This window comes from Paroedura picta, chromosome 10 (genome assembly GCF_049243985.1).
Source record: "Paroedura picta isolate Pp20150507F chromosome 10, Ppicta_v3.0, whole genome shotgun sequence".
NCBI lineage: Eukaryota > Metazoa > Chordata > Lepidosauria > Squamata > Gekkonidae > Paroedura > Paroedura picta.
Window position 1 is genome coordinate 69867016 of NC_135378.1, and position 21148 is coordinate 69888163.

Consider the following 21148-nt stretch of genomic DNA (forward strand, 5'->3'; position numbering starts at 1 on the left):
TTCATGGGTTGATTTTGTACCCTGCCTTCCCCTTAGTGAAATCATGTGCCAAAACAGTTGATAACTTTGTACTCCAGTTTTCCACCAAGCCGTGTTGGGTGAGACTGAATATGCAGAAAGAGTAGAGCATCAGTCTGCTTAAAGAATAAAAGACTTTTTTATTTAAGGGAGGGTCAACCATGTATAGCAAGAGATAGAGACCTAACCATCTAGATAGCTATTGTTTGCAGTCATTCTTCAGTTCAACTGCTGTTCTGGAGGCAAGCAGGGGGAAGTGCGCTCAAAAAGCAGTACGTCTCCTGTTAGGCCAGTCAGGAATCTGGAGGAGATAATTAGAAAGTCATCAGAAAGTTAATTTCCTATCTATGCTAAATATGCATCTGCTCTGATCCCCCCTGCAGGACACCTTTGATATTCTGCTCAATTATGCATGTACCAGGTCATGTATATTCCAACAGGCAGCAGCCAGTTCTACCCCTTACCTATCTACATGTATGCATTAGGAATTAATACAAAGCCTCTCACAGTGTAATCAAACCCTGCATTTTTCTGGGTTCCCAACTATGCAGTGTGGCCTATGTGCTCGTACTGTGCAAGCATATGCTTAAAACTTTCATTTGAAAAAATACCCGTAGATTGAGTTTGGAGTTTGCTTCCATGATCCCACTCTTCTGTCACAATATAAATATCACCCTTCTGAATAAGACCAAGAAGGTCAATTCACTTAAAAAAAAACATAATGGGTAAAAGACACAGCCACTATGACTTGACTTGGGTGCGTGGTTGTGATCTTTTGAATGCATGCTTTGACTGTGGCCCACCATGTTCTATGGAAGATAATTTTACATGAGAGATGGGGAATGCCTAGTGGACCCCTTGGAGCATTCACAAGATCAGTCCAAAGGAAGAAACCCCAAATCCACATCCTCATGACATTCCATTATAACCAAGAGAAGCTGGCATCAGTTCTGAAGTGTAGAAAAGACTGTTGTAGGCAGGGGAACAGTTCAAACATCCTGATGTCTTTGAATGGTTAAAATATTGTGGAAACTTGGCTCGGCTCGGCTATAATAGCCCCAGAGAGGCAATGGAATCCCCAGAGCCATATTTATTTAAAAGTAACTTGGATGACTATCTACCAGAAGTAATTTAGTTATAATTAGTCCTGCTCATTAGCATCACTTGATTACTCCACAGCCCTGCAATTCTAATTTTGCATAAACTGGAGTTATTATTTCACAAGACGAAGTAGGACATGAAACCCCACTGATTTTTCCCCCCTAAATGAAAGGCTATCATTAGGAAGCTGTGATAGTCAACAATTTGTCCCCTTTCCAGTAGGCACAACTTCCATTAGTGGCAGAGCATTGGCAATGAGTCTTCTTTGATATTTTTCTCTTCTATAATCATTTAGTGCATGATTCTAACTCATGCACATATGTTTTCTTTTGTATATGAGTCTAATTTCTTTGCAATCTAAACTTTCTAGCCAGGTTAGAGTTCACTACCATAATCTCATCATTTTCGTTTTCACCGAGGGAACTGTAGAACACTTCCTTTCATCAGTCATTGTTCTTCCTAGCATATAAAATTCTGCTAGGCAATGGCCTATATCTACTGAAATGTTTCCAAAGAAGGAAAGGATTTCAATCCACAGAGCATGGCTTTCTTCCCCCTGCCCCCACCACCCTGGTACTCCATAATGCCATAATGCCTGGTACTCCATAATGACTCCAAAGTGTCACTATCAGGAATAGAGGACCTCCTAGGAGCTTAAGGAACGCCTAGGAACCTCTGCCAGAGGTCCACCCCTGGAAGAAGCAATTAGCAACTATCGATCCCCTGCTTGCTCACATGGAAATTACCCAAGCCAATGTGTGGTTCATGTATCTGCCTATCAGCCAGCCTGTTCCTCAGAGTCTGCCTGACGTTCAGTGAACCTGCTTTACTGTTTCTGAGCCTGCTTAATTTAGACCCTGGCCTATAATATAGTGATGTGACTGATATCTGTATTTCCCTGGCTCACAATATGGATTCTCTCACTTGTTATACTCAGGAGCATTACAAACAGAGCTGTAGCCGGGGGAGGGAGCATAAATTCAATGCCCCACTTGAGCACTGATTTCTTCTCCTGATGCCACCAGATGTGTTCCTGCAGCTCTTCACGTGCTTAACTTCCTAGAGCCCCAGTCCAGCAGCCATTCAGTTCTTCCTGGGAAACAACATCCCAGTATTCCACAGTCTCTTCTCTTTTCTTTAATCAGTCACTTGACACAGCAACTTAAAGGATCTATAAATTTGCCCACAAATCATGTTAAGGAAGAGGCAGCTAGAGGGGTTGCAACAACAAGGAGAGTTGGCATGGGAGGCATATATTTAGCTATTGAAGTAGCTGGTGACAGCAAAAAACGCCTTATCTACCACTTCAATTCTTCCAGTCAATAGTGCAAATCCCATTGAAGAAGTGTTCTAAAGCTAACAGCGACGGGACTAATACAAGATTAGCTAGGTGAGTTTCATTAGCCTATGTCACTGGGAAGACCAAATTACTTTATTTTGATGGTTCTTTCTGGCTCAGCAAATCAATGGTCATGAAGGGTCACCATTTTTAATGAATGAAAAGGTCTGTGAATTATTCATGTATGATAATCTGTTCCAAAAACTTCAAGTTCAATTTTTAAAAATTGAATTTCATAAAAGTTCCTTTTCGAAAACCATCTACGGTACAGGATTATCAAATGAGTAAAACTCCTATCTGGAGTGTGCAGCTCTGATCCTGACAACCTTGATCCTGTGGCCCACCGGCCTCCTGAATCCGTGGCCAACTATCAACAGGGGCATCACATCAAAATCACAAGATGTCATAGTCATTGTATACGGCACTGGTCAGACCACACCTGGAGTACTGTGTGCAGTTCTGGAGGCCTCACTTCAAGAAGGACGTAGATAAAATTGAAAGGGTACAGAGGAGAGCAACGAGGATGATCTGGGGCCAAGGGACCAAGCCCTATGAAGATAGGTTGAGGGACTTGGGAATGTTCAGCCTGGAGAAAAGGAGGTTGAGAGGGGACATGATAGCCCTCTTTAAGTATTTGAAAGGTTGTCACTTGGAGGAGGGCAGGATGCTGTTTCCGATGGCTGCAGAGGAAAGGACACGCAGTATTGGGTTTAAACTACAAGTACAACGATATAGGCTAGATATCAGGAAAAAAAAATTCACAGTCAGAGTAGTTCAGCAGTGGAATAGGCTGCCTAAGGAGGTGGTGAGCTCCCCCTCACTGGCAGTCTTCAAGCAAAAGTTGGATACACACTTTTCTTGGATCCTTTAGGATGCTTTGGGTTGATCCTGCGTTGAGCAGGGGGTTGGACTAGATGGCCTGTATGGCCCCTTCGAACTCTATGATTCTATGATTCTATGATCTATAGAAAGAAAAGCTGCTACCTTCAGAAATGAATCTGAAATATAATTTCTTTCTGAAGCAACAGACTGAATGATAGAATGACACCTTCAAGAAGATTCGCAGATATGGACAAGGGCAGACCTCCAGCTTGATGTGGTACTCTATGGTGATGTTAAATGGCCACTGATGGAACCTTCACACTACCCAACACAATCAAACAAAAAGTTGGATCCAACAACCAACAAGTTGGAGCTAATGATTCCCTGCTACTATGCCTTTCTGCAACCAGAGACTCTTCCTCTGCTGGAGAAAGGCTTCCAATGATGGGGAAAGAAGAAAAGATGTTATTGGGTCAAAATGCAGCATGAGCTCATGCATTTGTGAATGGGCAAACCAGTGTCATGTTCCCCACAATCCATTAGTTTCCTTCAAGCCTCTAACAAATGCACTTGCCTTTCTTTCTGGGCCATTAGGATGTGTTATGGTGAACAGGTGGCTTGTTAGCTATTCAACTGGGCTGGGACTGCTTGCTCTAGCAGCTTCCAGTCACTATGGCAGAAACCTGAAATGGTCCTTACTAATCTCAGAGCCTCTGTTGACTGACCCAGCAGTTCCACCTCTTGTGCCAGCATTCTCATACCGCTAATGTCGCCATTTGCCAGGTGATAAGAAGATGGGCTTTTTTACATCAGATTTAATATCAAGAATATTGTGTTTCTGTGCTAACCCACAGCATGGCTATGACAGCTCATGTACCCAGCAGCTTATTACAACCTATAATGTCTGAGTCAGGATGAGTTCATTCTGTTCCTTGTCTAATGCAAGAAATAAATGTTAACAAATTAAAAGATATCTTCCATAGGCTCCCTTTATAAATACATGTAGTGTTCTCCTTTGTCAGTATGAACAGAATGTGCTTGATGTTTCCTATTTCAATTGAGTTTGCTTAGATAGCTGATTTATGGAGCTCAGCCTACACCCAGTAATCATAGTTCTGATGCTTGGCAAGAGTTGGGGTCATTTTAGCCCCCTATTATTCTTTGTGTGTTGCTGCTGTAATGAGGGCACATGTTACTCTGGTGAGAAAAAGACAGAAAAGCACATTCAGCCAGACACACAGTGAAGCAGCGTATCGTGATATGAAGCCCGGTGTTGGTTTGAATTTTTAAACCCTAGTTTGCTTTCCCATCCAGTGAGTCATGAAGAGCTTTCAAAGACAAGCTAATGCAACCTGGTAGTATCCTTTAGAGCACGGGCAGGCAAACTGTGGCCCTCCAGGTGTCCATGGACAATTCCCATGAGCTCCTGCCAGCAAACGCTGGCAGGAGCTCATGGTAATTGTAGTCCATGGACATCTGGAGGGCCGCAGTTTGACTACCCCTGCTTTAGAGAATCATTTCCTGAGCAATCCCATTCTCAGAGTGGCACACAGTAGGGAGGCTCAGCCATCAGCCAGTTGGGTTCACATCCTGTTCACCAGTGGCAATTTTGCAGCCAGGTAATCAATGGGCTAAGAGCCTCTTGTGGCGCAGAGTGGTAAGGCAGCCGTCTGACAGCTTTGCCCATGAGGCTGGGAGTTCAATCCCAGCAGCCGGCTCAAGGTTGACTCAGCCTTCCATCCTTCCGAGGTCGGTAAAATGAGTACCCAGCTTGCTGGGGGGTAAACCGTAATGACTGGGGAAGGCACTGGCAAACCACCCCGTATTGAGTCTGCCAAGAAAACGCTAGAGGGCGTCACCCCAAGGGTCAGACATGACTCGGTGCTTGCACAGGGGATACCTTTACCTTTACTTTAATCAATGGGCTAGTCAACTGTTCACAACCAGCTTCCAGCTATTTGCAGATACAGGTTCCTTACGGCCACCAAAAACAGGAGATCAGAAGCCAACTGCCAGTTATTGAAAGACAAATTGGCTTCCATTCTCCAACTCTTCACTCTGCACAGTTTTTAGGGAATCGGGAGCCAACTCTCAGCTGATAGTAGGTCTGTTTCCGCACAAGGACCAATGTTGCCAATTGGTTCCAGAAAGCGGAAACACTTTTAAAAGTGCAATCTCGGTGTTACGCATACCTGCCATTGTAGTGGAATCCAGTAGCGTTTCAATTGTTTCCCACAGGTTTCCGGTCTCGCAAAAATTGCTAGAAAGGAAGCGATTTTTTCTGTGCTTTGTCCCACCCTGGCCATCAATCAAACGAACAGCCAATGGGCGGTTGTTATCATGCTCCCGAAAAGCCCCTTTCCCTTTAAGCAAAGTTAAAAAAGAAAAAAGAAAAACACACGTTGCAACGAATATGCCTTGATTTTGCTAACATAGAGACCCATCTAGCTGGTGTGCGAGCTGGCGAGTCATCATTACCACGCTCCCCCGAGTGAAAAGAAAAATCTCCCCCCCCAAACGAGCGTGATTTTCGGCTGAAAATAAAAGGAACTTGCAAACGGGGATGGGTTGGAAATATTCCTAGCGGTTTGGAGAATCTCCCCCTAAGAAGAGTCTCCAGTCTGATTTTCCCTTCACATATCTGAAGACATAGCTCTGGAAAGCTCATCTGTAACCACTATGCCACAATTCCCAAAGGTCAGTCTTCTCCCACACTCAACGAACATTCCACACCACAGCTTCTTGACACCCATATCTCCACACCCATGCCCTCAGTTGCCACAATGCCACCACAACCTCCCACACAACACACACATTCAACCCCATGCCCTTACAGACTGGACAACTCCTCTCCTTCCTCTTCCCACCCCCAATCTCTAGCACCCGTTGTATACCTGGATACAATGGGCTTTGCCCCTAGTACATATTTATTTCATAATTATGTGCCCATTTTTAGTGGGACATACTGAAGCTACGCTTAGCTATTCATTTATTTATTCTTTTGATTTCTATCCCATCACTTTCCGTAGACTCGTGGCAGACTACCTAAAACAGATACAATCCCCAATAAAACCAACCAAAACCCCTTAAAAAAGCATAAGAACACAAAAAGGCAGCATAGTCTCAATCTATCCTCTCCCATCTTCAGCCAATCACCACTGAGGCCCATTATGCACGGGGGGAATAGCGCACATTCAGGGTGGAATGGCAGCAACTAAAATGACTGATAACGCACGGAGCCGGCTGCAATCGGCCGCAGATTCGGTGCATGCTGCCGAAAAAGCCGCGTTAGCGAAACGCAGAAGAAAGCGCAGCTTCTGGGTGATCGGGGTGCAATCAGAAGCGCCGCCAAGGTCGCCGCGTGCATAATCGGTTACTCTGGGTTTTGCTGCCGTTGTGTCCCGTCCCGTGCATAAGCGGTTTGCTTCGCTTCTTCCCCCTCCGCATTTTCCATGTGACTCGAAATCGCTGTTTTGGCGGCCGTGCATAATGGGCCAGAGTGGGGCTTTGAGTGATGTTCCAGCATTGGATGGAGGGGGGGGGCAGTTGTTCCGGACCCTGGCCTCAACCAAAGACCTGGCGGAAGAGCTTCATTTCATACCCTATAGAGCAAAGTTAGGTGATAACTTTGCTTGCTGCAGCAGGAAGTACAATTTATATCACTTTAATGAAAGCAGCTCTTAGTATTGGGCTACCACTTGAGGTACCTAGGGACAGTGTGCAGAGAAAATGATCTAACTAGCTGGCGAGATAATTCTTTCAGCCTGATGCTATTAATTACCAAAGGCTGATTCTTTATTCTTTGTTTCTCTACATAGTGTTTATATGCCTACAGAAAAGGTGAAGCCTCTTGTGTCCAGCAGGGAGAACAAGCAATCTAGCAGCCTTGCTGAACTGTGCTTTTCCATGCATAAACATAGGGCCATAATAGAGACCCTGGCACAAGGTCAACACAAAGGCTACAGGTATTTTTCACACTAGTTGATTCCCCCAGTCATGATTCCGACATTTAAAGCTATGAAGCTGACCTTGAAATCATCAGACTCTTAAGGTGGGTTTTCAGTTGACCTCATTTTGCCTAGAAATGCACTGCTTTCATGTGGAATTGTTTATATATATATATCTTCAGCTGCCTATAAACTCTTTCTAGAGCCTGTTTTCAACAAGGACTTGATAACTAAGATAACTAATATTTTCAGAAAGTAGGTCCTGGGTCTTCTTAATGCCCTAGGCTCTTTTAAGCTCTTTCTTCCTTCTGCTTTGGGACATGCAAAGATAGGGAAAGTCTGCAGCGTTTCCCTTTTGCTGCTCCACAGAGTACAGAAGACAGGGAGGCACCAATCCAGATGCCCCCTTCATTCCCCACTCAGTTATTTCACAGGAGAAGGGGGGTGGGAAAGAGTCCAGCATTCTGCGTCACATATACTGAATTCAAGCTGATGATACAGATTGTAGAGATGCACTTTCCTGAGTTGTGATACTCCCATTTTGAAAATTGTTTTATCTTGATTGGTTTCCAGAGGGAGGGGTATAATTCCATGCCTACAGTTTTGGACCGCTAACAGTTTCTTTAATTTTAGTGGAGCACTAAATGCCCCTTCTCAGATGTAGGCCCTGATACTTAAATGAAATGCCTTTGGTTTACATTCAAATCAATGCACTTCATAAATTGCAGGGTTGGAAGAGTCTGGTTGTTCCAGCTCCTATTAATTGGATGCAAACAGCTAATTGCATTTTTAAACCATATCTAAAATTAGAAGCGTCTCTACTCAAAAAAAGACAGTTCCATAAATTTGTTGCCATGTCAAGGTAGTAATTGCCACCGCACTTACACCCCTTCGCCCACCCCATAGTTTATCTTATTCAACTAGGGAAAAAAGAATTTCTGCACCAGAATCTATTTAAAAACCCCAAGATGTATAAAGAGCTTTATTAAGCTTTATTTCAGTGGCCTTTCATGGGACCAAAAGGGGCTCAAGCAATGCTGTTTTCTTTTCAGTCCCTCAGGTGTGGAGAAGAGGAGTGTAGTCTTGTAGGCATAGAGAGAACCTCATGTTATTTTCTTTGGCCTTTACATCAAGGTAGGAGTTGGGGCATCCAGTTATTTTAGAAAAATATCAAGGAACACCACTGGGAACGTCTCCTGCCCCATCAAACTGAATGTAACCTCTCCTAAGGACACTATTTTGCTGTGATCCAGCTATCAGTCATTTCAATGAAATATTCACACATATACCAATCATAGTGAACTGTATTAAAGGCAAAATCCTGAAAATTTAGGACAGGTTTTTGAATTAGAAACAAAGGCTGTTTTTTTAAAACAAGGCCATTTCCACACAGGGTATTTATCTCGGGTCCGAAGCTGTCAGATAATGTTTGTTTTTCTCTTTCCCCACAGCAACCTGGTAATTTGTAGACTTCCCAAGGCTTCCCTGGTGTTTCTCCAATTGGTCTCAAACCTGTTTTGCTGTGAAATTTTGGGGAAATTGCAGCAAAGCCTGTGGGAAAATTTGGATTTTCTCAGCCCCACAAACATGGCAGCCATTTTCCTTGCCCAACTTCTGTGGAAGCCATTTCCCCTCCTGCAGCAGGGGAGGGGAGGGAGTTAAAACCAGCAACTGAGATTACGATCATGTTATAAGAAGCTGTGCATCATGTTTTCTGAATTCCCAGCTTTCTTTTTAAAGGGGCTGAGATTTTTTTTTAACTTTAAAATTCAAGAAAATGAAATAAATAAATTAAAAGAAAAGAAAGTAAGCCTAGTAGGGTTTTTTTGTTGTCGCTGCTGAGATATAAGGGGAAAGATAGATCTATGTAATGAAATTGGTAGTTTTTTTTTAATAAAAGCTGGAAAAACAGAGCCTCATAAACAGGTTGTTACAGCATGATCACAATTTCAGGTGTTCTGAAATCTATTTCTGATTTGTAAAAAACTTAAAAGGTCTTCAGGCATGGGGGAGGGACACTGCTAAGGGAATGGGGGGAGGAAATGACAGGAAGGAAACCACCATGTGGAAAATCCATTGCAACTACGCTGTATCAGCAGCCACAGCAACAAAGGGGAAACCACGCAAGGCCATCCCCATGTGGAAACCCCAGAAGTTCAACAATTTTATTTGTTATAAATCAGTGGTCAATGTCACTAATCTAAGGGCCTAGAAGGTCCTCAAACTCACTAAGGATTATTTTGCTAATGCTGGAATGTAGCTTTCAGGAGACACCTGTCAGTGCTAGAAAAAGGGATTGTGAAAGAGTCCCAAGTGAGTTTGCCGCCTGAATTTCAGAGACAAACTCGGAGTTTCTATCTGTAATGAGCAGAAAGTGGAGCGTAGCCTTGTTGGGAGACGGCGCAAATTGCTACCTCGGAATTTATTGCAGGAGGAGAGGATTTCCAGCCAGCTGCAAAAGTGCCTACTTGTTTCTAGATTGATCCACTTGGATGCAACAAAGACCCCTTAAGTCTCTTAACGAAAGGAAACTAACTATTAATACTTCCTGCCATCCTCCGGAGTAGGGGAGCCCAAAACAATTGGTCCAACCATTTGGTCCAGCTTGCTGTTCTGACCATAGAAGAAAGTTATTAGAAACAACAAAAGTCCAGCGCTTTCTCTCCAAGAGTTGTCCTTTCTCATGCTCCAATGGCATGCCTGGTATTTTAAGGGATGGCCTAGCCATTGTGCTCACCTTAGCTATGACAAACTGTTACTAGATCATAGAAATAGTTGCAGTTGGAAGGCCAGGCCACATTCTGTACCAGCACTTCCCTTTCTGTCAAGATGGCCTGTAATCAGGAAGGGAAAAAATGTCCTCCTCTCTTTTTCCCCTTCTGTGAAGTCCCAGCTGATTTATGGTAACTCTATAGTGTTTTCAAGGGAAGAGACACTCCTGCCAAGCAACCCTAGAATTCTTTGGTGGTCTCCCATCCAAGTACTAACCCTGCTTAGCTCCAGGATCTGATGAGTTTGGGCTTTCCTGCCTCTTTAACGAAGGCTTAATGTTTGGAACTGAGCAGGTGACATTTTTCATGGCCTGAGTAGCATCTTATTAAATCTCTATTAAAGGGACAGGATATTTCTTCCTCCAGGTTGTTGGCACCTGTACTCTGTACCTTTCTGCAAAGGCAGAGCTATTCAAAAGCTGTTTCATTTAGCTAAGTAATCTGAACTTGTAGCTCGTGCTAAAAATAAAATCAAAATAATGTAGGATTGGAAGGTTCCTGCTTACTTTTTTAATGGCTACGGATTTTTAAAAGCACCGTGTCCTTATATGCATATTGTTAGCTAATAGCTAAGCTGCCAATATATTGCACATTACAATATACAACCCCATTCCTGGTGGCTGTCAGATCAATAAAATGTGTGTTTTTTCCTCCCAGCAAATGGCTTCTAATGTGCAAATGGATTTAAAAATAAAACCCTGTACCATTAGTAACCTCAAGCCTCGCGCTCAAGAACAATTGAACTGAATATGAGACTTGCAGTTGAATTTAAGAGGATTTGTGGATGTTTTTCAATTCTTGGTTTGTTTCCCAGATGCTGTCAGCTTATTATTTGCATTCCATTGCCATTATTAATAAGGATGTCTTATTTTTGTAAGGGACTTGGAATTCCTGAGGGCCAGAATATTGTTCAAAAGCATCACAGAAGGTTTAACTCCACCATAGACAGGATTCAATCCAGATTAAATTTTCCAACAACAACAAAGCCTTTATTGGCATAACAGAATGAAAGAATAAATATAAATAAACCACAGTACAAACATGGTGTGAACCAGGTTTGCAAAACAAAACAATTACAGACAATCAGGTTCGGTTACAGTTGTAGCATTCATCCGTTCCAAGCTGGCAACTGAAATCTGGACTAAGATCAGTGCTATCACATGCATCTTAGAAGGGTCCTTCTCATTCAGTGCTATCCCAATTCAGTGTTTCCTGTCTAGATTGATATAATATAATAAATTTTCCTGTCTGTCTTCCCACTCGTATGCAGCTTAAGAGTGTTAAATATGCCTGAAGAATATTCCGCAGCATTTCTATTTAGCTTGCATCTTACAACTGAGGCCATCTCAAACTATCTTATCAGTCAGTCAGTCAGTAACCTTTTATTGGCATAAAAACTATCTTATCATAAACCTCTGCTCTGTGAATCATTTCTGTCATTCGCTGAACCCATTTAACCAAGAATTAGAACAGCCAAAGAGCAATAAAGAAGGCATCAAAATCTCTCCTCAACTTTCAGAATTTTGAATTACCCGGTCTTGCTTTTGGAGAAGCACTAAAACATTGGCCATTCATCAGAGCCCTGTGTATGCAAATGTGCCACGCTTTTCAGTTCTTGTCTCTTTCAAATCATAGGCGACCCATGTGCAGCGGTGCATACATTCACTGATTAAAACGCAGCACGGGTTTCCTGATCAAATCAAGATATTTTTCTACCATGGTTTGGTGAATAAGGATAGAGGCTATGAGAACTAATGCAAAATGGGCTTGTTCTGAAATGAATTGCAGAAATTCTCTAAATTAAACCAGAAGACTGACAGATAGTGGGCCGAATGAACTAGGGTTGCCAGCTCTGGGCTCAGAAAGACCTTCAGGTTTTGGAAGTGGAACTGGGACTGGGTGGGATTTGGGGTGGGAAGGGACCTCTATAGAGTATAATGGTATGGAGTCCACCCTCCAAAGCAGCCATTTTCTTCAGGGAAACTAATCACAGAATCATAGAATTGGAAGGGGTTATACAGGCCATGCAGGATCAACCTAAAGCATCCAGGATAAGTATCTGCCCAGCCACTGCTTGAAGACTGCCAGTGAGGGGGAGCTCACCACCTCCTTAGGCAGCCTATTCCACTGCTCAACTACTCTGACTATGAATTTTCCCCCCTGATATCTAGCTGATATCATTCTACACATAGTTTAAATCCCAAACTGCAGGTCCAGTCTTGTGCTGCCAACAGGAACCTTTCCCTGCTCTCCTCCAAGTGGCAACCTTTAAAATACTCATATCCCCTCTCAACCTCCTCTTCTCCAGGCTGAACATCCCCAGGCCCCTCAGCCTTTCCTCATAGGGCTTGGTCCTCAGGCCCCGGATCACCCTCATCACTCTCCTCTGCACCCTCTCAATTTTGTCCATGTCCTTTTTGAATTGAGGCCTCCAGAACTGCACACAGAACTCAAGGTATGTTCTGACCAATGAGGTTAACAGCGGGACTATGACACCTTGCAATTTTGATGTGATTCCAAGACTACACTTGCCTTCTTTACCGCTGCATCACTAGATGGTATGAAGAATTTACATGCATGCTGTGTCTATATCTAATGAAATGGGTGGGGAAATCTGCATGGAACCTCTAGCAGGAACACTGCTGTTTCTCTGCTGCTATCTAGTCAGCACATTCACTGGTTTAACACGCTGAGTATTATAGCCAACATTCAATGGACCTAAATACATGAGGTAGGCATGTCAAAGGCACAAATTTCCTTTCTTATAAAGAGTTTGAGCTGCATTTATAACCATGCTGTCGTTATTATCATGAAGCATAGAAAACATGGTCACAGCACATGCTTCCTCTCTGCTTCATCTTAAATCTACTCAAAGAAACTGAACCTGAGCCTTAGGGGAGGGCGGTATGTAAATGGGATGGATGGATGGATGGATGGATGGATGGATGGATGGATAGATCCTTGCTGTGACTCTTGGCCCTACCACCCCAGAAATTAAAAAAAAAACATCTTTGCTGATTTGATTGATACACAAAGAATATCATTGTAAGCAAAGCAAGTGGGAAGAGTAGCTCTAAACATCTCACTTAATAGTGATACTTCCAAATTGACAAGTGCTTGCTAAATGTTCCTTTGGGCATTTCTATCCACACTACCCTGATTGGCAAGCTCTGCAATATCCATACCAGTCCCGTCCCACAATGTTCCTATTCTGCCCGTTCTTGTGCTAGCTGAAGGTTGGCACATAGGGTTGCCAGCTCTGGGTTGGGAAATGCCCTGAGACTTTGGGTATGGGAGTTGGAAGTGGGTGGGATTTGGAGTGGGGAGAGACCTAAATGGAGTATAATGCATGGAGTTCCCCTTACAAGGCATTCATTTTCTCCATGGGGAACTGATCTCTGACACCTGGATGAGAGCTCCAATTCCAGGGGATCCCCAGGTCCCACCTGAGGACTGGCATGCCTATTTCCAGGCCTGCACTGTGCCAGGAGCCCTGGCTGTTCCTGATGTTGTGACATTGATTCATGTGGCATCGGTACAATCAGTCAGTTTCATGGCAAATGTAACTCTCTCAAACGAACCGTGCAAGCCCTGTGCAACATGCCAAGTGGTGATACAGCGCTGGCCTAGCAGTCCTTGTGCCTAATCTTGTGTATCTGTTTGCCAGCACAGCAGTTTGTATGGCTGTGCTCTTGGACAAATTGTCAAGAGATACTGTCGAGCTTTAATTTGATTGTAAGCACATGAACAGAGATTTATGACCGCTGCCTGAATGAACTACCCAATAGCGCTACAAGGAAACAGCCACAGGATGCTGCCTAAGATCCTTTCTGTGTTACTAAATGCAGTGGTTTTTTTTCTCTACAAATATTGTTGTTTGCCTGCTGCTCAAGAATTGCCTTTTGTTCCTCATCTCCCTTCCCCTAAATTGATGGCATTAAACGCCACTGAGTGCTTTGCAGGCACTTGATCAAATATTATTGAAATGAAAGACTTTGAGTCCTGGCGCTTTCCTTTCCCCCTACATATTTGGAAGCAATGCTCCCTCATGAAAGGGAAACGACGTGAGGCTGATAGTGGCTGGGTTAGGCTCATGAAACAAGCTTCAAAAAGGACTAAAGCTTCTGTGCTTCATTTTTCATGTCCCATTCAAACATGGCGATGGCAGCACAGTGGGCTTCATGGCTAATTTCCATGCATTACATTCTAATTGCTAATTGGTAAAGGAAGAAGGGACTTGTGTGAGGTGATATTTCTGGGGTAGGCATTGGCCTGAGGCACTAGATCAGGGGTAGTCAAACTGCGGCCCTCCAGATGTCCATGGACTACAATTCCCAGGAGCCCCTGCCAGCAAATGCTGGCAGGGGGCTCGTGGGAATTGTATTCCATGGACATCTGGAGGGCCGCAGTTTGACTACCCCTGCACTAGATCAAAGCCTGTGGGGTGGGGTATTGTCACCGCAGCGGGTGGGTTTAAACTGTTTATACTATTTTAAAGGGATTTTATTGTGGGTATGTACGCTGTTACCCACCACAAGCCACTGTGTGGGAGTGGCAGGTTTATAAATCGAATAAATAAATAAAATAAATCTGGAAATATTGCAGAACAAGGCACATAGGGAGGATGGCAGGGGACGGAGGAGATGCTTTATAAAAGTACTATGAAGCCAAACTCGTGTGAGGAGAGCGAGGATGACGTTAACCCCTGAAGGCCTGTGAAGATGGACACTACCATCCCATGCAAGAACAAGCTTAGATGCCCAGCAGACCTAGGGCTAGGGCTGGATATCTGCCGTTCAAAGTCCAAGGACTAAGAATCAGCCGCTTTATTCCATAATCCTGACTAAATAACTTGCTAGGGCAGAGTCTGCACTTACTTTTTTTATTCCATTGTCAATCCTGTTGAATTCAGATCGCTTTGAACTCGGGTCTTCCTCTCCCCCCCCCCCATTGAAACAGGAAAGTCTTCTGCACGTGGCTAGGGAGGCTCAGAAGAGGGGGGGAGGCAAATGGAGACTCTTTCTCTGTTTTCTTGAAGGGGGGGGGGAGAGGATCCAAGAAGTCAAGAGGAGGGAGGAAAAAATCCTTTCTTTTCTTGAAGGGGGGGGGGAAACGAAGAAGGCACAAAAAAAAATCCAAGGCCTACAGAAATTGAGAGAAATTAGGGGCTTCTCCTTTGAGGCAAGCATGTCACATGACCACCTGTAGCCAATCAGGGGTCCTCTACCACGGAGGAGAGCCCAGATTCAAAACAATGTGATTTTCTGAATATATTCAGGATCAGCAGCAGTCTGAGATATCCCACAATAAAGGTAGGGTCACTCCGGATCAATCCTTCTTGCTGCAGAAGGAAAATTTAAATCGCCCAAAATCCAAACGGAAATCGCATTCTGTGTAGAGGGCAGGGACTGAATCGATCTGGGGTTGGAATAAAAGCTCCGTGCAGTTTACACCTAGGAGTAAAGAGATCAGAATCTACTAGGGTTGAATAGTTAACATTTATCGTTTAGTGGAATTGTTGCGAGCCAGCTCCAGTTATCTGTACAAAATCCCAGGAAACTACATCCTTCAAGCAACCTTACAGAAGAATTTGAAGTTGGCAGGGCCGGGGATGTGTCAGATGATATGCACTTAATGCATTCTTTTGCCATGTCACCAGAAGCACTCTGGCTCGGTTCTGATGTCCTCTGTAATGCACGGTGCTGAATGTTTAAATGCACATCTGAGGATACTTTCACTTTTCAGGTTTTCCCCCTTAAATATATCCAATCATTTGTTTAACACTCCCAAACTGTCTTTCACAGAAAGGAAAATAGCACCTGAAATAATTGCACAAAAATGTAGGCCCTAAAACCAAGGATTTAAACAAATCAGACCAATGTAAGACTCCAAAACAACATCGACTAAACAGTAATCAAAAATCAATCCACTGAGCACAGGAGGAAGAGCTGATGTTGTGAAAGAAAAATCTACTCACAAGTTAAAACAGTCAGAGTTTCCTGCTAACTAGCAGGAAATGCCTGATTACCCCCCTCCCCCCCCCCATGGATGCCAGCCTCCAGATGGGAACTGGGGATCTCCTAGAATTATAGTTCATCTCTAAACTATAAATATCAGGAAATGGCTGCTCTGGAGGGTGGACTCTGTGGCATAGTACCCCAACTGAGGTCCCTGTCTTCCCCAGGCTCCACCCCCAAATCGCCAGGAGTTTCACAACCTGCTGGAATGGCAAACCTATTCCCCAAAGCCCATCATTATATATGGAGAAAACCTAACCCCATAATCTCTGTCATTCAAGAAATACTTGCACAGTCTTCCCTATGGATCTTGGAGAACAAGGTGATACATATGGAAGGAGATGTTCTCTGCAACCTGCTGGCCTAGGCCATGGATAATTTTAAAGGCAAACTCAAGTATTATGAATTGGGTCAAGAAGTAAACAAGTAGCCAGTTTAGTTAAGCTAGATTACTTGGCAAGCAGCAATTGGGAAAATGTTATTTCTACAACTAGCAAGAAAGCCCATTGCAACTAGGAATTCAATGGGTGCTAGGACCCAGGGGACACCGGCAACTCTCTCGCAGCAGGAGCCATAGGAGGTAATCAGGGGTCGTTTGTGGTTTGGCAGGGCTCTCTATGTCTCTGTGTGTCTCTCTCAGGTGTCTGAGAGCAAAGTAGCTAGCGTCCAGGGAAAGAGGGCAGAGGTTTTGCTGGCTGCACCCTGATTAGCCCTATTCCATCTCGAACAGCCAGGACACTCTCCACACCCAGGGCTGTTTCACAAATATTAAGAGGAACAATGGATGGAGAAGGATGTTTGTGAACCACAACTGAACTCAAAAGGACCGATTAGCTGTTTTAGCAAAGAATTATCATATGGCATCATATGGCTTAATTTGGACATTATGACACAGTTTACTAATTTGCCATAATTTGCTTTTGCCTTATATCTTCACAGTTATGATGGTTGTTGATTTAGTCTGAGGAAGCGTACATGCACGCAAAAGCTCTCACCTTGAATAAATCTTTTTTGGTCTTAACAAGTTTGAAATAGAAAGCAACCCAGGACTTTCTTGGTGGTCTCCCATCCAAGTATTATCCAGGGCTAACCCCACTTAGTTTGCAAAATCTAATGAGATCAGGGCAGCCTGGGCTCTCATGTATTTTCAGTCACCTTAAATATATGTATTTCCAAATTTGTGTATACCTGAAAAGAAAACAACGAATTTTCAGAGATTGAAAAATTATATGCTGAATGCATAGAGACACTGTAGTCCATGCAGACATTCTAATTAACTTCAGCAGGGACTGGATTGCCGGTCCAGTATTTAATTCTCATTATGGCTCCTGTGAAGTGAGCCCCCTCCGTTTTCTTAATACCCTGCATGGATTATTTGGTTTCGTGTTGGCAACGACATTGGCAGCCCACCTGAACAAATGGCCGGGGACTCATTAGCAAGCCAACAAATGCATTATGTTTAGCAGTCAGTGATACACACCCAAACATGACATGATGCAGCTTGAAAGGTGAGATCGGCTAAGGCACATAGATGTGGGTGAAGGGGGCCATACAGCCTGGTTTAGGTCACCATCACTTGACGGTTCAGGTTACCATAATCCAGCACGCGTACCTGCTCAAGTCTGGGGAACTGACTGCAAGGCTTTTCCTTTTTCCTTTGTGGTCCTACATCCCACAGAACATTTGTCATATTTCTGACAAGAATCAATTCCCTTATTTCACTGTTTTTCAAAAACTGTGACTCTTCTTACATGGAAAGATGGATGACTCTCTTGTGGGCCTGTATTTTTCTGTGCTGAATGTTCCTGCTGTGCAAATTTATATTTGGCACCTGATGCAATATTCATAATCCAGTAACCCCAAGTGCCTTGTAGCTGTAGAGATGAGGGTTATTTCTGGTGGTATTGCAGGCATCAGAGGGTAGTTGACACTAACAACGTCAGGTTTATAAGATTTCAATTGACATGGCTTCCCTGACAAAATCCCCAGACCAGGGCCGGTTTATCTATGTAGCACATGCTACGGACCCTGCACTTCCAGGGGCCCTGCACAATGCCTTCCCCCATGGATCAGGGCCATAGCCTCACTCTTCCCCCCCTCTTTAAGGACACTTGGAGTGACACCCCTTTCCACTGTGTGTGTGTGTGTGGGGGGGGTTCCCTTTGCCCCTAATATTGCTGCTCCTACTAAAATTGTAATAGGGTCCTTTGAATCCTTAAATGGGCTCTGATGCTATGGGCCCCACAAATCCTTAAACTACTCCTGCCTAAGACCTAGAATTTGATGAGGTACTGAGAATTATGTTAAAGCCCGCACTGTAATACAGGACGCCATGCAATGCCAAATATTATGGAATCAAACAGAAAAAACAACAACACATAACCAGCATGACCAATGGGGAGCCAGCTTGGTGTAGTGCTTAGGAGCACCGAATTCTAATCTGGCAAGTCAGGTGTTATTCCCTGCTCCCCCACATGCAGCCAGTTGGGTGACCTTGGTTTTGCTGTAGCACTGATAGTGCTGTTCTGACCAAGCAGTATTATCAGGGCTCTCTCAGCCTCACCCACCTCACAGGGTGTCTGTTGTGGGGAGAAGAAAGGGAAGGCGAATGTAAGCTGCTTTGAGACTCCTTTGGGTAGAGAAAAGCAGCATATAAAAACCAACTCTTCTTCAAATCAAAATGATCCAACACCTGCTCCTCAAAAGTTCCTATTCATTCAGAACATTTATGTACTACTGCATGGATGGAGAGCATGGCTTATCTGCAGAAGCAATAAAAGAACAAGGGGCAGGGGAATGGAATCAAGTCAACAGTAAAGATACTGAAGTTTGAGTTTCAGATTTAATGGGACTGGCTTCTGCCAACAAGAAGAGATAGAAGGTTAAAAGGAAACTGATAATTTTGCATGCTACTCTAGTTGATGCCTACCAGACAAAGTCAGTTAATAACCAAGATTTTGATAGATTTAACAACATGAAAATATTGGAATAGAGCCTCGCCAAAATTCTCAATTTCCAAAATTGAGAAACTTATGATTTAAATTATTGGTGATTACTTTCTGTTGCAGAATAATCTTTCTAAACTCATCAAAGCACTTTTTTTTCTTTTCTTTTTTTTTTAGTAAATTTCATACAAGACCAGTTCCACTGCAATATAAATAGAACTCAGTATCCTGGAACTATTCTACAATTATCAATCCCGTCCACCTCAAAAAGAGAAGGAGGCATTGACAGATGTCACACAAGGTTTCACATTCTACAGAGCATATGAGAATTGCATGCTGGTTTAAATAGCACTGACACTCATCAAATCTGTCTGCCATGGCGATTGTGTGAGTCAGCACTACAGCCCACGTTAGAGGATATCTCTTCCTGCTAAGGTTTTGTGCATCAAGTGGGTACAAGTCACAGAATGAGTAGACAAGATGTTGCCCGTGTTGGACACAGAAGTCCTCTCTCAGAGAACAGGATGGAAAAGATAGCCTATTCATTCAGGTGCTATGTCCATTGCTTGAGTTTATTCTACCCTGTGCAGTTACCGATATCAGTGAGTATTCTTGGTGCAGGGCCCCTGTGCTTTGTTTTAAATTATACCAATCACTGAAAAAAAGTTAAAATCATAGAATAACAAAGTTGGAAGATGACCCTCCTGGGTCATCTAGTCCAACCCCCTGCACTATGCAGGACACTCACAACCCTATCGCTCATCTACTGTCACCTGCCACCCCCTTGAGCATTCACAGAATCAGCCTCTCCGTCAGATGTCTATCCAGGCTCTGCCTAAAATTTTCCAAAGATGGAGAACCCACCCACCTCCCAAGGAAGCCTGTTCCATTAAGAAACCGCTCTATCCTTATACAAACAATGGAAGTAATTATTTTTTTTTATTGGTGTCTGAAAGGATGGAAGTTGAATGGCTACGAAGGCACTCTATAAACCAGAAGACCAGTCTCCCTTTAACTCACTCTACTGGTTTTACTTATGGTGGGAAAAAGAAAAAATTGAGCCTCTCATATCTGTTTTCCTCCCAAACAGACCCTTTTTCATTGGTTTCCCATGCTCAGGCTTCTTCTGATGAGCGGGAACACCAACACAGCTATGGATCAAGCAGAAAAGAAATACGGGGGAAGGATATCCTGGAGCTGTAATTCAGATAAACTCAATACCTAACAATTGCTTCCCTTGAGCAAACGATTGAGAAATGCAAAGAAGCTTTCTGTCAGCAATGATTTTCTTTTTGGCATTGTATACCAAACACATCTGAAAAATCTTATAACACAAATGGCAATGGTTTCTCTAACTGGAATGTAGAAGCACCTGAGGAGGGTGGAAGGAGACCTCTGAGGCTCGATCTCTGTTGCATTAAGCTTGTTGGAATCCTCCACCTTTCCAGTGCTGCCTTAAGAACACTTCCCTGGGAATTAAACCCCACTGAATTGCTGAGTGGGCTTCCGAAAAGACATGCACAGGATGGCTCACTTCTTCATCAAAATAACAGGAAGGCCCTGATTCCCAGTCACTATAGATCAGTCTCTGTATCCTGTGAGGAACAGTGCTTCTTCTTCCTCATGCCATTGTCTTGTTCATTGGGGAAGCATCTTTCCTAATCGCCTGCCTACTTAACAAGAACTTTATGACAGTGTTGCTCTACACCTCAGCCAAAAGAAGGAGTCCAGAAACTGCCTGCCTGTTGGGCAAAGCTAGACCGCCCAACTGCCCCTTTTGTTGCCCAAGATCTCATCAGTGGGACTCTTGCTTGATGTCTGTGCTTCTGCTGGAGCAAGGCCCTACATCTCCTGCCCAGGCTTATGCCATCATCACTCCCTGGGCTTCTGGGATAAAGCCTGGACCCTGGAAGAGGCAGGATTGCCACCAAAAGAGTGGCAGCAAAGGGGATTGGCCACTTTGGGGGACACAAGGTTCTGTTACCCTGTTGGTAGAAATTGGTGGTGGGAGAACTAAAGGAAGAGTGAAACTACTAGTCTTCAGCTGATTCCTTACTAGGAGGATAATTGGTGGGTATGTACTGGGGGCGACTGCTATTCTCCCAGTCTTGGGCAGAGTGAGGTAGGATGGCAGGACACAAACTGGCCATTGCAGGAGAAGGTGACATGGCCTCTGGTGGCCATTCTT

At 43.8% G+C, this 21148-nt stretch overlaps 1 long non-coding RNA gene across 2 annotated transcripts in view; it reads right to left on the bottom strand.

Annotated features, from left to right (window-relative positions):
- Positions 1-21148, bottom strand: part of LOC143819907 (uncharacterized) — a 71171-nt gene that overhangs the window by 23713 nt on the left and 26310 nt on the right. For both annotated transcript variants that reach the window (XR_013225144.1, XR_013225145.1), the window contains exon 2: positions 207-319. This is a non-coding gene — a long non-coding RNA (uncharacterized LOC143819907). The remainder of the gene's footprint in view (positions 1-206; positions 320-21148) is intronic.